This window comes from Rhododendron vialii, chromosome 4a, assembly GCF_030253575.1.
Source record: "Rhododendron vialii isolate Sample 1 chromosome 4a, ASM3025357v1".
NCBI lineage: Eukaryota > Viridiplantae > Streptophyta > Magnoliopsida > Ericales > Ericaceae > Rhododendron > Rhododendron vialii.
The window spans coordinates 13638347-13653051 of NC_080560.1; positions in this window are offsets into that span (position 1 = coordinate 13638347).

Genomic DNA, 14705 nt, shown 5'->3' on the forward strand with positions numbered 1-14705 from the left:
GTGTCCATGTCCGTATCCGTGCTACTTAGACAACAGGCTCGAAGTGTCTCGACCTCTTCCACCCACTCCATCCGGCAAAGTCTGGGACAAACCGTGTTCACCCGGGAAGACAACAACCTTCTAGAGATCCAAACCAAAGGATACTGTGATCATCTCTAAAACAAAAGGGTGAAGAGCTCGGCGACTGAGCACCTCGTGTCAAAAAGGGTGGCCTTTGAGATGGCTACAAGTCAAATAGTTGACGGGATCGGCGCGGGCATACCCCACAATGATCAGGGAGTGCTGCGACAAACCCAGCGATTACCCGAAGTGGTATAACCTCACCCCAAAGAAGCGCAACGTGATGGATTGCCCAGACGGTCCCGACCATTTGATCCGGCCCTGTCACAACGCACGCTTAGAGTGACTTAGCACCTCTCAATTTACCGAAGACATCGACTTAGTGACCCCCCTGAAGGGATTCTCCCAGCCCATGTTTGTCAAGTATGACGACAAACCAAGGCCTATACCCATCTAGTGCAATACAAGCACATCATGTCTTTTTTCACCAAAACAACGCCTTCCTTTGCAAAGTATGTTGGGTTTTGTCTCACATGTGTGAGATATAGGGGATAAAACCCCTTGTTTTATTCTCCCCTTTTTTGGTTGACTGCAGAAGGCAGTGGTGTGTGTATGCTAGAGACAGAGGCGAGAGGTTGAGCGTGTGAGAGCTCCTCCTTCAGGAGAAGTGGGGCTCATCGAAGATGCCCAGGGAGATTGTCGGAAAGCCATCGGAGTGAGGGGGAGAGAGTGACGAGTGGGGAAGCCGGTTTGTGGCCCTCCCATAGAGGTTTTTCCATACTTGTATATGTGATTTATACATAATGGAATTTTTCCTTGGATATCTCTCGTTTGTGCTTGGATTATTTCGTGCTTGTGTTGAGAGGTGTGGATCAGGGTCGGGGTCTCGACCCAACAGTGGTATCAGAATGCTGGGTTCGGGCTGCGGAGTGCACTGGAAGAAGCAAAGCACGATCGGAAGGAAGCACAGAGCACTTTCTTTACTGGGCTTTCGATTGAGCCGTCTGAAAACTCAATCGGACCAGTAAGGGTTGTGTATCTCCCTTAGACGAGTCTATAGGAGGTGACGGGGTCGAGTTCCGTCACCGGATGAAGACGTACGGGCTGTTCAATTGCAGCGGGTGGAGGCAGCAGTTCGGTCTACTGGAGCTCATCCCAAGAGTGCTCAAACCAAAGTTTTGAGCATGGGGTTGTGTTCGTCTTGTCGAGACGAGCACAGATATGTGCAGCACGTTGCCAGAAGAGCTCGGAGGTGGTGGCAATCGCCGGTCAAAGGCGGCGGAATGGTGGCGGAGAGGAGGTTCAAGGGCGGCTCGTCCCAGGAGTTGTCGAGTACAAGATTTGAGCACGGGGTTGTGTTCATCTCGTCAAGACGAGAGTCGGACCGTCGCTGGAGGACGCCGGATGAAGCCACACGCGCTAGTCAAAGTTTGGAGTTGACTGCACGTGAGATCTAGTCTCAGGAGTGTGCCACACGCGCTGGGCGTGTGCCACGCGTGTGTTAGCATGTGGTGACACATCAGCAGCCCACGCCACATCAGCGCCACTTGGCGCAATGTGAGCAACCACGTCATCAGAGGGGACCCACTTGTTTGCCACGTTAGCCGATCAACGCTGACGTGGCTGGTCAATGGGTCAACGGTCAATTGCCTGGTCGACATGAATATTTCGAGAATATTCCAGATTGGTTTTTTGCGCTTTTCGGAGCCGTTCGGACTCTGTTGTTCGCATGAGTAGTCGATTTCGACTATTTTTTCATTCCGGATCCAACCCCTCGCTCGGTTTTCAGTTTGGAGGCTCCTAGGCTGGTGCGATTTCTTAGTGGAGCAAGAAAACGCGTTTTGAAGGCGGTTCGGGTTGTGTGGAGGCCTATTGCAGCATGGGGATATGTCCTGAATGGGTTTATGATCAGTCGCAGGAGCTAGTAAGCAAGGATACATTCTTTTGAGCTTTTTACTCCGGGTTTGGGGGTGCAGATGAGCTCGTCTGGCAATGACACAGGCGCTTGCTAAGGCAACGGATTGGAGATCCAATGGAGATCATGGGTTGTAGAGAATGGCCAGGAATGGAACGAGGATGGACCGAGTGGCAGAAGGTGACTCGGGAGAGATGGCTGATAGTGGCATGAGGCTCAGGAAAGTGGCACGGACGATTGACAGTGCAAACTTGCAGAGATCAGAGGTTGATCATGGCAACCGGGTGTTTGTAGAGATGATCAATGGAGATTGGAGGCAGTTTGGTTCAATCAGGTTCAAAGTCCTACATCCGGAGATGCAGTTTTGTGAATCGGGCTGCCGGAGGAGCTGATCGGATGTGATTTTCGGTTTAGCGGATGACGGGCCACCATACGGGCTTGTGGGTGTGCAACGGCAAATGGAGTTGATGCCTGACACGATCAACTAGTATGGTGTGTATCGGCAATGAACGGGTTGAGTAACAGTTGTGGATGCACATAGGATAGGCACGGAGTACGAGGAGTCGTGACCTAAGACATACGGATATGTGTGCCTAGATACGAATCAGGGGGTGTGTGGGATACCGGCCGGGTGATGATTGCTACTGCTTGCGGGGGTGTTCATTGGAGCTCCAGAAAGAGGAACTGAGATGGAGACGCGACGACGCATCGCTGGATTCTCTTCTTTCTGGGATTTTGTGACTGGATCCTCTCAGCGTATGCGGTCGCATGAGGAGGAGAGATGGAGTCACAGATCGTGTCCTCTGACTGGGCACGGGCACCCGGTGAGGGGGTGTGGCATATTGGCGATTTTGCTAGTATGGGCCATGGAGATCTAGCAGGATGAGGGCGTCCCGGATTCGCGAGTTTGTATCTTGGTTTGAGGGCCACGAAGTAGCTCTACGAGGGATGCAGAAGTTGCTAGAGTGGCGGGATTGCAGCCGGATAGAGCTATGGGTTTAGCCTCGGAAGATCTAGTCAAGCAAGGAGACACTCGGTCAGGCGGTACACTCCGGTGTGGGGGTGTTGAGAAGTTTGGCTTGCAAGTGACACAGGCGCTTGCTAGAGAGGCTAAACGGATGCAACAATTTTCTCACATGTGAGGGGGTGATTGTTGGGTTTTGTCTCACATGTGTGAGATGTAGGGGATAAAACCCTTTGTTTTATTCTCCCTGTTTTTTGGTTGACTGCCAAAGGCAGTGGTGTGTGCGCTAGAGACAGAGTGAGAGGCGAGAGGTTGAGCATGTGAGAGCTCGTCCTTCGGGAGGAGCGGGGCTCGTCGAAGATGCCCAGTGATACTGTCGGAAAGTCACCGGAGTGAGGGAGAGAGAGTGAGGAGTGGGGAAGCCGGTTTGTGGCTCTCCCGGAGAGGTTTTTTCATACTTGTATATGCGATTTATACATAGTGGAATTTTTCCTCAGATATCTCTCGTTTGTGCTTGGATTATTTTGTACTTGTGCTGAGAGGTGTGGATCAGGGTCGGGGTCTTGACCCAACAAAGTATTCCCGGCCTCGATTTTAGTTGGCTTAACCAACTTCCCCTAAGTCCGTCTCGTCATTCGACTCCCTTTGTTCCGCATTCATGGCTTTGTTTGTGACGAGCAACAAACACAAGAAGGAAATCGACTCACTCCTCGCACTACGGAAGCGAAACGACGAAATGCTATGCCAGTATGTTGCTCATTATTGGGAGCTCTTTAACAAAATTGAAGGCTGTGATGAAGTCATCTCGGCGAGAGGGTTCAAGCTCAGTTTGAACACCGACGACGAACAGGTGTACGACGATTTGGCCAGTAATAAACCAAAATCCATGCAAGAGCTCATGATGTGTATCGAAGGATGGTGCTAGTTGATTGAGTCCAAAGTTGAGCGCGGGATTGAAAAAACCACCCTTCTGAAGGCTACTGTGGTATCACTGGTCGGTGCTTTAACCGCACATATCCCGACCTCCAAAAAGTAGGTCAACAACATTAAATAGGCCCCCAAGAATGGTCCGAAGCCAGAAGACTTCGTTGGCGAGAAAACTGTTTTCAACATTCCAAGGTATAGGATCATTGAACAGATCAAGGATCATATCCCTATTTCGCGTTCCTGAACCAAAAGCTGGGAACGGAAAATGGCAAAATCAAAAACCCCATTGTTCGATGCACCTTCCACAATGAACAAGGCCATTTTCAAAACTGTTTGCAATCCGTTCAAGGCTTACTTAGAGCAACTTGTCCCGACCGGCCACCTCGGTAGTTTGATTGACCAAGAGCAAACCCTGGCACGGGTGCAGCGAGCAGGAGATCAGGTCAAAGAAGAGGTCGAAACTATCCACATTATCCATGGCCAGGTAGATCGAGACACTACCCAATGTCTCTGTTCTGAGCTCGACCAAGCGACCGCCAAACAGGTCATGACGGTGGGGCCATAAATGAAGAAGGCGCAGACTGACGATGGATGACAATGGACCATCACATTCACCGAGAAAGACCTCGATCGTGTATAACTGCCTTATAATGATGCTTTCGTGGTTACCCTACGAATTGGTGCATTCAACGTCTCCGCCGAAGTCATTTACAACTCCTTTTCAAGGAACTTAAGCTCTTGGACCCTGTACGAGATGGCCGGGGTCTATCCCTTGTTCATCTGCCATGAATTGAACGTCAACGAAAACTGACACTTGGTTGTACAGAATGCGAAAAGATCCTCCCCGATACACTCCGAGGCGGTCATAGAAGAGGTCGGGCGTTACCTTCATGCCAGGGCAATCCATGAAATCCAATACCTGAAGTGGCTAGCAAACACCGTGGTCGTGAAGAAAAAGAATGGCAAGTCGCGTGTGTGTCTGTAGACTTCATGAACCTTAATGATGCTTGCCCGAAGGATTGCTTCCCATTGCCTTGGACTGACAAGTTGGTTGATGCCACCTCAGGACACGTCTGCCTCAGCTTCATGGACGCTTACCGAGGTTATCACCAAATAGCAATGAAATAGGACGATATCAACAAAACAATCTATGGCTACTGAGTTATGTCCTACGGGTTAAAGAACGTGGGAGCCACATACTAGAGGATGGTCACAAAGATGTTCGAGTGACAGTTTGGGGACACGATGGAGGCTTATATCGATGATATGGTCATCAAAAGTAAAATGGAAAGCGATCATTTGGAAAATCTCACCGAAGTCTTTGACATCCTGAAAGAGCACAAGCTCAGACTCAATGCCGAAAAATGCGCCTCCGGCGTGGGCTTTGGGAAGTTCTTCGGATACTTGGTGACGCGCAGAGGTATCGAGGCAGACCCAGCCCAGCTTTTGGCAATCAAAAAACTTGTCCCACCCATAACAAAAAGGACAGGCCGCCGCACTAAACCAATTCATTAGTCGGTCTTGCAATAAATGTCAACCATTCTTTAAACTCTTGAAAGCAAGTCGGCTCAGCTTTAATTGGACCGGGGAATGTGACCTAGCGTTGCAGCAGTTGAAGAATTATCTCGCAGAACCTCCCCTCCTTGTCATGCCTCGAGGTCAAGAAGACCTCTTTTTATACCTAGCTGTCTCACCGCACACGGTAAGCTCGGTACTTGTCCGGCAGGAGGGACGGGACCATCAGCCTGTGCATTACTCAAGCTAGACTATGACTTTGGCCGAAACAAGGTATTTGCCTTTGGAGAAGCTCGTCCTAGCGTTAGTCTCGGCATCCCGAAAGCTCACCTCTTACTTCCAGGCTCATACCGTAGTCGTTCTTACCGAGTTTCCACTCCAATCTCTCCTTTGGAAGGCAGATTTATCCAACCGAATCTCATAATGGGTGGTGGAACTTGCGAATTTTGACATCTTGTATCAGCCTCAAACAACAATTAAAGCCTGAGCCCTCGCCGACTTTATTGCAGAGCTCACACCAAGCGACGTCTCGGCCGAAGCCCCGACCCCGGATTGCACGGTGGTGTTACAAGCCAACCCTAGCTCTGCTTGGAAATTATTCCACGGAGATGTTTGGAAAATGTATGTTGACGGAGCCTCAAATAATCGAGGTGCCGATGCCGGTATTGTACTTCTTCCTCCTGTCGGTATCCTCCACGAGAACTCCCTCTCCATTAACTTCCCGGCTTCGAACAATAAAGTTGAATACGAAGCATTCACATATGGCCTCATGATTGCTGAGGCAATGGGGGTGGAGGAGCTCGTAATAATAATAATAATTCGCATTTGGTTGTTAACCAGCTCACCAAGGAATACGAAGCCCTTGACAAATGTATGCGCACGTACTTTAGCTCGGCAGTTAGCTTGATCAAGAAGTTTAAAGGTATCCGTGTCAAGTAGATAGATCGGGAACAAAACTCGCACGCTGATGCACTGGCTGGTCTAGCCTCTGCATGCTTAGCGACGGGTCCACGATCCATTTCATTTGGAACGATCGACAAACCCAGTTTTGAAATCAATGTTTTGGTTCATGAGGTCTTAAACATTGACCTAGGTCCTAGTTGGATGGACGACATTGTCAGCTACCTACGGGATGAGACGCTTTTGACCAGCAAGGAGGCACAGTGCCTGCGCAATAAAGTTGCTCTGTTTTGGCTAAATCCCAAGGGCAAACTCTATCATCGATCCTTCACCAGGCCATACCTGCTAGTGACACACCTGAATCAGGTACTAGGAATCTTGGAAGAACTATTGATAGCCTAAGATGAAGCTTGACTCAGATCAGTACGTCAAGAGATGTTGAAGTTGTTTTTCCTGATCATCCACCAGCTTGCCCGGCACTTGAGTCCATCATAGGCAAGTTCTCGGTAGCACTAGGCAGCTTCAAATTCCTCATCATTACGAAAGACTACTACACTAAGTGGATAGAGGCCGAACCATTGTTCTACACTAAAGAGGCCGATGTTATTCTGTTTGGTTGGCCAAAAATTATCTTTCGGTTCGGTGTACCATTTGCCATCATCACCGACAATGGTAACCAGTTTGTCGGATAGAAGTACATAAAGTTCTTGGACGAGTTAGGTATCAAATATGATACATCAATCGCTCCCTACCCGCAAGAAAACGGCCAGGCAGAGACCTCTAACAAATCTATATATTTTGGGATTAAGTGAAGACTCACATCTCGGTGAGGCAAATGGGCCAAAGAACTGCCACCGGTGCTCTGGGGGTACCGAACCACTCCTAGGCGTTCTACCGATCAAACTCCCTTCTTCCTCGCGTTCGGGATGGAGGTTGTCATACCTCTCCAAGTGGGGCTTCCCACTATCCGAACTGAGCATTTCGATGCATCGATCAATGATGCTGCCATCGCAGCCGACTTGGATCTAGTCGAGGAAGGATGTGAAAATGCCGAATTAAACTCATCGCTTATCAATAGGAAGTAGCCAAGGGCTACAACAGGAGCATTCATCTCTGAGCGTTCAAATTGGATAACCTCATCTGAAAGGTGGTTGAAAAATTCAAGAAAAAGAAGCTCATGCCCAATTGGGAGGGATTGTACCAAATGATAAAGCACTTGGTTCAGGCAACTACAAATTGTAGAAGCTCGCCAAATCCGGGAATGCCAACAATGTCAAGAAGTTTTATAGCTAGATATCTTTTTGTCTCGGGTTAGCCTTCCACGACCCCGATTTTGTTGTTTTCCTTATGGCAAAAGCTCTATTGTAATGACTAACGTTTGAACAATAATCAAAGAAAACCAACTCTCATTTTCCCTATGTTTGTTCTTAGCATCTATCGTTTTTCCTCTTTTACGATTCGATCTACAACTACAAGACCCGTTACTTTGCGATTTTAGGGATCTAGCCCCCCAAAGGGCAACCCCTTTCAGAGCATTTCCCAATAAGTCACCCGGACCGATAAGGTCTTTCGAACTTTCAAGGGATTGATGCAAGGACACTCGGACCCCATTCGTTTAATGGTTTTGGATTTTGGATTCTAATCATTATCCTATTTCTCTCCAATCATTGCTCTCTCTATCTCTCTCCAATCATTACCTCTATTTTCAATCATTACTTTATTTCTCTCTACACTAATTACCTACAAATCCAAATCCCAAAACGAATAGGGTCTCAGTCTTCCTACGAAGCCCTCAAAACTCTTCCTCTCCAAGTTAGCCCGTTGCTCGGCCAAGCTGCGTCCCGACGTTTGGCCCAGGATAGACCCCCTCGGGATCGCAGCTTTTGTTCCCCATCAAACTGACCAATCACTAGGTATCGCTCCGATCATTTGGATTAATTACACATGAAACTCTCCCATGGCTCTAAGAATTTAATCCCAACATTGCTTCGGCACAAGCCTGTGAGTTCCTGCCACACTCACCCGAACCAGGGGGTGCTAGTATTTAAAAATTCTTTGAAAAAAATTCCAACTTTTGTGCTTTGGTTAAAATTGCTCATCTCCCTGTCAAGCTCACCCGAAGCAAAGGGTGCAGAGACCGTTAAGCAGAGTTAAAAATACACAGACATTTCAAAATAAGGAGCATCATATAAAATCGTTCATGTGCAAAACCCCGAAGTGTTGTGTTAAATCCTACTAACGACATGACGTAGGCCAATTATTTGGCGCCAGTCCTTCCAAACTATTACAGTGAGCTGGCTTGTTCGGCGTCAGTCACACAAAGATAGTTACTACCTCCATCCCATTTTCTTTGTCCTTTTTCATTACCCGTGCTATTCTTTAAACGCTTATATGTTCGAATTTATTATATTTTTCATAATTTTGAGAACTTTGTATTATAGATCTAATCGAAAATTATCAAACAAAATCCATATTGCATATTTTTGAATATTCATTTTGAAGATATAAGCGATTGAAAAGTGACACGAACTTTGAAAAAGGACAAAGAAAATGGGATGGATGGAGTATTTACAAACCTCTGGAATGGTAAACTCCAACCGTTCGGAGCTGTCCGGTTGAAAAACATAAGTGTGAAAGTCAAGTTCTTGGAGAGGAAAAAGGAGTCCTAGGATGGGGGAGCTATGACGGTCCTAGTCAGAATCTTTAAAGGAGCTTTGCCATTCTGGTCCCCGTACGGCTGCTCGGTCGAAGGGGCTTCTTGCTCCTTGGCTTCCGGCTCGGGCATGACGAGCTCTTCAAGTGGGGGCTCAGGGACGTTCCGGAGGTCAAAATCCTCACTAGGATTCATCTTGGTTAGTAACTACTCATGGCACTACTTCACCCCGGCCCTGAATCGCTCGGCGTAATAATTACCCATGATCTCCCTCACCTGGTTCTGGTACTCAACTGTCGCCTTGTCATAGCCTTCGTTGAAGCCTTTTTGGTCCGCCGCATCCACCTTGTCATTCTCGGCTTTCTGAGCCCTGCGCTCGGCAGCCTTCCTCAGCTCTTCGGATTTCTCAAAGTTCTTTTTATGTTGGGAGGTAGCCTCCCGAGCTAGCCGCGATTGTTCATGCTCGTTTGCTAGTGCATCATCTAGGTCCCTCACGGCAATAGAATGCTTAACAATATCCTCGTGGAGACAGAGAGTGCGTACTCCAGCCTGCCACGATAAAGAATCAGTCGCCTCGGGCAAGGGAATGGCAATTGAGAAACACGATAGTACCAAGTTTTGGGCAATCTCACCGATCAGATCATTCGCCTCCGCCAGGGTTGCTTTAATGTCCCTCGGAAGTGACCTTGCTTGGAGACTCCCGTATGCCACCAACAAGCTCAGACCGGCACAGTCCGCATAGGTGATTGGACGACCACTGAAAGTCTGGAACACTGGAGTCCATGGGGCATTCAATTCGTTGTCCCTTGCCGAGTCGTCCTTGGATGGACCTTCGATTTTGAAATTCTCCCACTGATCCTCCAAGTCAATCACCTGTCGCTTCTCGGGGCGCCTCCCCACTTCCCCTCCATCCTTTGGATGTTCAATCCGAGGCTTCTTGCTCGGACGCTCCTCAGGCCGCACCTCGGTCAGTGGAGACGAACTCATCAGAGGAGCTGTAGTTTGTCCTCCCCATCTTCCCCTAACAGCCTTCCTGAGATCCGCCGGCTCTCTTTCCTTCCTCACCATTTCCCCTCTCAGCCCGGATGATTCTGGTGTAGTTCGGTCAATCGGCTCTTAGATGATGCCGAGTGGTGGTGAACTGGTGGCAGTCGCCTCTGACAATGTGTTCGCCCCCCCTCATGTTTTGCCTCTCCCCCCTACCCCAACCTCTTGTCCGAACTGGGTTAACACTCACTTCTTTCCTCGGCTTATTTTGCAGATAGCAGGTGTAGGACCGGTTGTACCCAAGCAGGATAGAGCTCTCCTCCTTTGAACAGGAATGGCGTAGGCAGCATTGATTACCTCTTGGTTCCTCCTCCTCCTAAACTATTCGACAACGTTTGCTCCTGCAGAAATTAGCAAGGAACAAAAATCAATGAAAAGCATGCACAAAGGAAAATATCTCGGAAGTAAAAGCAATAGGACAGGAGAGAGGTACAGACAAACCCGGGGTGCCCGTGTTCCACTGAACCGGGGTGGCAGTGGCTTCCACAGCGCCGAACATGAAGGTTCCTAACACCACAACATATGCGTCAAACTCAGACCGGCTAGTAAGGTAATACCGCTCGTAACCGGCATTCTTTCCCAACTGGTACGCCCCGAACAGTTCTTCGATGCCGAACGCCAAGTCCTCCCACCTCCTCAGCTCTATGAGGCTCATAGTAATGTGATGGAATTGATGGACAGCTGGGAGGTGAAAGTTAACTCTCGGAGGACGCACTAAACGAACTGGTGGAGCGGGAACCTAATTCTGCCCTCATTAATGGCCATAAGGGGAAAGGTCAGCTCTCCCTCCCGGTATACATTATCGTCCGAATGCGACAGCCCCCACCTGACTTAACGTCCGGATGAATGGCATAGGTCTGTATAAATTCCTCGTAGGACCCCAGCTCCTTGTTGAAGAAATGAAGGAACTAGCAGGGGCGCTCAACTCACTTTGGACCGTGGACTTCTTTTAGGGCATTGGCGCAAGCGCCTTTTAGACACTCGTTCTGAGCAAGCACGTGCATCGCATTTGACATTTAACTTTATATCGCGTTGGTCATGCTATCTGATGATACACGTGTTTTGTTATCATTCTCATATCATTAATTGTCTAGCAATATATAATTAAATTTGAGGGTCTAATTAAGTTAATGAAAAAGATTGGTCTTAGTAGGTGGAATGAAGGGTAAAGATGAATAATGGTTCATTTGAACCCATACATTTAACCACATGGGATAATTATTCCCTAATAGACATTCTACATTGTTCTACACCGTCTCCACTGCTCCACCATTTACTGTATAACGTAGAAAGAGAGAGGGAGAAAGGGAGAGAGAAGAAGAAGAAGAAGACAAATTAGAGGTAAACCTTATCTTATACCTAATTTATGTTTTGGGTATTGATATACATGCATATTTGTGTAGTTTAAATCCTAATTAGGTCAGAGGTGAAAGGATTTTACCCTAGAAAATTCGTTTGGCTTATGGGCATGTCAATTAGAGCTTGAACATGATTGAATCTATCATGTTCTTAACAAATTTTTCTTACATACTATCCGACCTTTTGATTTTCTGATATTTTTGCTGGAGATGGCTATACATGTCTAGTTTATTGTGTAAAATTTTTAGAATTAAATTCAAAGAGGGGAAGAAGTTAAAACTCATACACTGAGCTGTTGCTGTGAAACTCGCAGTGCTGACTGCACCGACACAAGTTGGGAAAACGGTCATATCTCCTAGCTCGAGACTCGAAAACACGTTCCGCTTGTTTTGTTAGAAACTAGACACATAGAGGTTCCAAAATATGTAAGCCATGTGCCTTAATTATGTCTGTATAAAAACAGATTTTTGTTTAAAGTTGGCCAAAAATCTGTTTTGCTGATGCTGCAAGCATTCAGCCTGATCGGTATCCGTTTAAAAATAGTTATTGAGCTCAGAAAATTCTGAAATTCCTATATGGGTCTAAGATCTGTGGTAATAATCTTGTGATAAACGGATAAATAGAAAAATTCTAGAAATTCGTAGAGTGTAGCGCGGTTGGATTTCATAACGCATAAGCATGCATTTCACTTGCATTGAGCTTGAGCTATATTAAGCATAGTGTCATTCATATCCTAGGTTCAGGGGACGTGTCTCTACCTCAAGTTTGAGAAGGAGGCTTTTCGCTTTAGCTTTTTGGATCTTTAAAGTGAGTGTGTTGTTTCATTGAAGTAGCTAGCTAATATTAAACTTATTTCTGCAAATGTTAAAATATTTTGAAGATTGTGGATATGGATCAAGTTGCTTAAAATGTGTTTTTATTTCAAATGTACGTCATCGCTCTGATGTTGGTTGGATTTGTTTTCTTCTTGATGTACACAAGAAGGGTATATAAATTGTGTGTTTGCTATACACAAACAGGGTATATAAATTGTTGGAAGTTCCCTGTTCACAGGGTCACGGTACGTCATAACTTTTGGTTGTGAGGGAAGCAACCCTATGGCTTCTTGAAAAATTGTTGCTTACTTTATAGTTTTGTGAAAAGTAGTATGTTTCTTGCTATCTATGATTGGAAGCATTACTCGATCCATGTTTGCTCTTGTAAATTGTTTTTATGCTTTCCACTTGAATGGAGCAGTAACACTCACTATCCATTTCAAGTGAGTGTAGTAGAGGTTTGGTCCACTACTAGTCTAACAGGCTTTAGGAGTTGAGATGGGAGTTGACTTGGTGTCCTTTTTGGCCTTGTACATACTGTGATATATTTTTGAGGAAAAGTTTGTAACATATGGACTTATGAACGCATGACACATCTTGTATAGCTCTCCCTTGTTTATTTTGTCGTAGAGTTGGCTGTAATATGCTTAATTGATCTTGTTTTGTTTTTGTAGAGAAATCTTTGGTTTATCAGGAATTTTGAACTGGTTTAGCTAATCCTCCAAGAGCGGGTTGTTACAGCCTTGCTCAGATGACCCAGGGGATCCATGTGAAAGGGCCCGAGCGGAGGGTTTGGCCTTCGTTCAAAAAGAGGATCGTAAGGTTCAATGTGGTCCACTAGGACGGGGGTGGCCCAATGCAATCGTGTAGGAACTCATCTATAAAATCTTCGTCACTCGGTGACAAGAGGGCTGAAGAACTACTAGAGCTGTCCGAGGAGATCTCTATGACCATTCGCCTAAACCTGACAAGATGCACATGCAAGAGTCATTAGCTACGTGGATGCATGGCGGCAAAGAGGTCCTAAAAGCTTGGGCAGAATAGATCGTCGCTCCTCGGACACCTAACTCTAGGTTGCAAGCCTTGGAGGAGGTATCCTCCCTTGGAACTCTAGGTCGCAAGCCTTGGAGGAGGTATCCTCCCTTGGAACTCTAGGTCGCAAGCCTTGGAGGAGGTATCCTCCCTTGGAACTCTAGGTCGAGGAGGTATCCTCCCTCGATCCTCGCTCGGAAAAAATATCAGGTTCAAGTAGAATCTAGAGCTCGGGAAGAATGATGAACAGTGCCTGTTCATCTCTTTCTTTAGTTCCAAGCATCCTAAAACCTACTCCAAGCCTTGATTTGGGCAAAAGACGTTGCATAATGCAAAAAAAAAAAAAAGAAGAAGGAAAAACTGGTGTTATTGCCTGATCGATCAGCATACCTGAACTCTGTGAGAGATCTTGCCGCAAAACGCCCTCGAGATTGATCCAAAGCTTTGAAAAGTCAAGTTTAGAGAGAGAAGCTCTACAACAACGATGAACAGGAAAGAGAAGCAGAAGTGATTTTCTCTCTTCACCTACCTTTATATATTGGTGGTTCGAATGTGGCAGGTGCATAGGAAACAAAGTGACGCCTTATGACCGTCAGATGGACGACACGTGGCATAGATCAATGGCTGTGTACCAATCGACCGCATGGGAGACAGAGTCCCGGCTCCCCGAACCACTAGAGGGTTGATGTGTGGCCATGACACAACGGTTCGTACCAATCAATTGACACGACACGTGCCGAGATGCCTAATGCCGTATGATTCTCCAAGCGATGATGATTGACGTGTGGCACTTGGGGCTAGGGCTAAGCCTTTGGCGGTTACCGAAGGAATCTTTGATCAGCAGGTTGTGATCGGGCATAGTCACTGTCAACTCCCCCAAGTGCGATTACACGCTCGGAGAAGTTGAGGGGCTATTGTAGTGGCCCCGTGAATGGGGCTCGGACCGTTCCCTAGCCATATGCCTCTGAGCATGACCAATGTCAGCCCTGTGGGCCTACACGGAGTGCGGCCCCACGTGGCATCCTAATATCTTGGTACCACATTGCCATATCGCTCGGTACGCTGGGCGGGACCGGGGTCCTTGATATCCGAACAATTTGGGATGTAAAGGTTTATCCTCGTGCATCGGAGCCCTCAAGCAGTGGTACCAGCAGTGTGCACGAAGAAAGAGTGATGATCCAAGACCAGTAGATACTTAAGAGTGATCATTTTAGATACTTAGACTCAATCATTAGTAGAGATGGAGAGATTGCCGATGATGTGACCCATAGGATCCAAGTGGGGTGGCTCAAGTGGAGGAGCGCTACTGGTGTACTGTGTGACAAGAGGGTACCCATAAAATTGAAGGGAAAATTCTATGAAACTGCCATCAGACCAGCGATGCTTTACGGGATAGAATGTTGGCCGATTAAGAAACAACAGGTGAACAAGATGAGTGTAGCGGAAATGAGAATGTTGAGGTGGATGTGTGGCAAGACTAGAAGAGACAGGATTAGAAATGAAACGGTTCGTGAGATG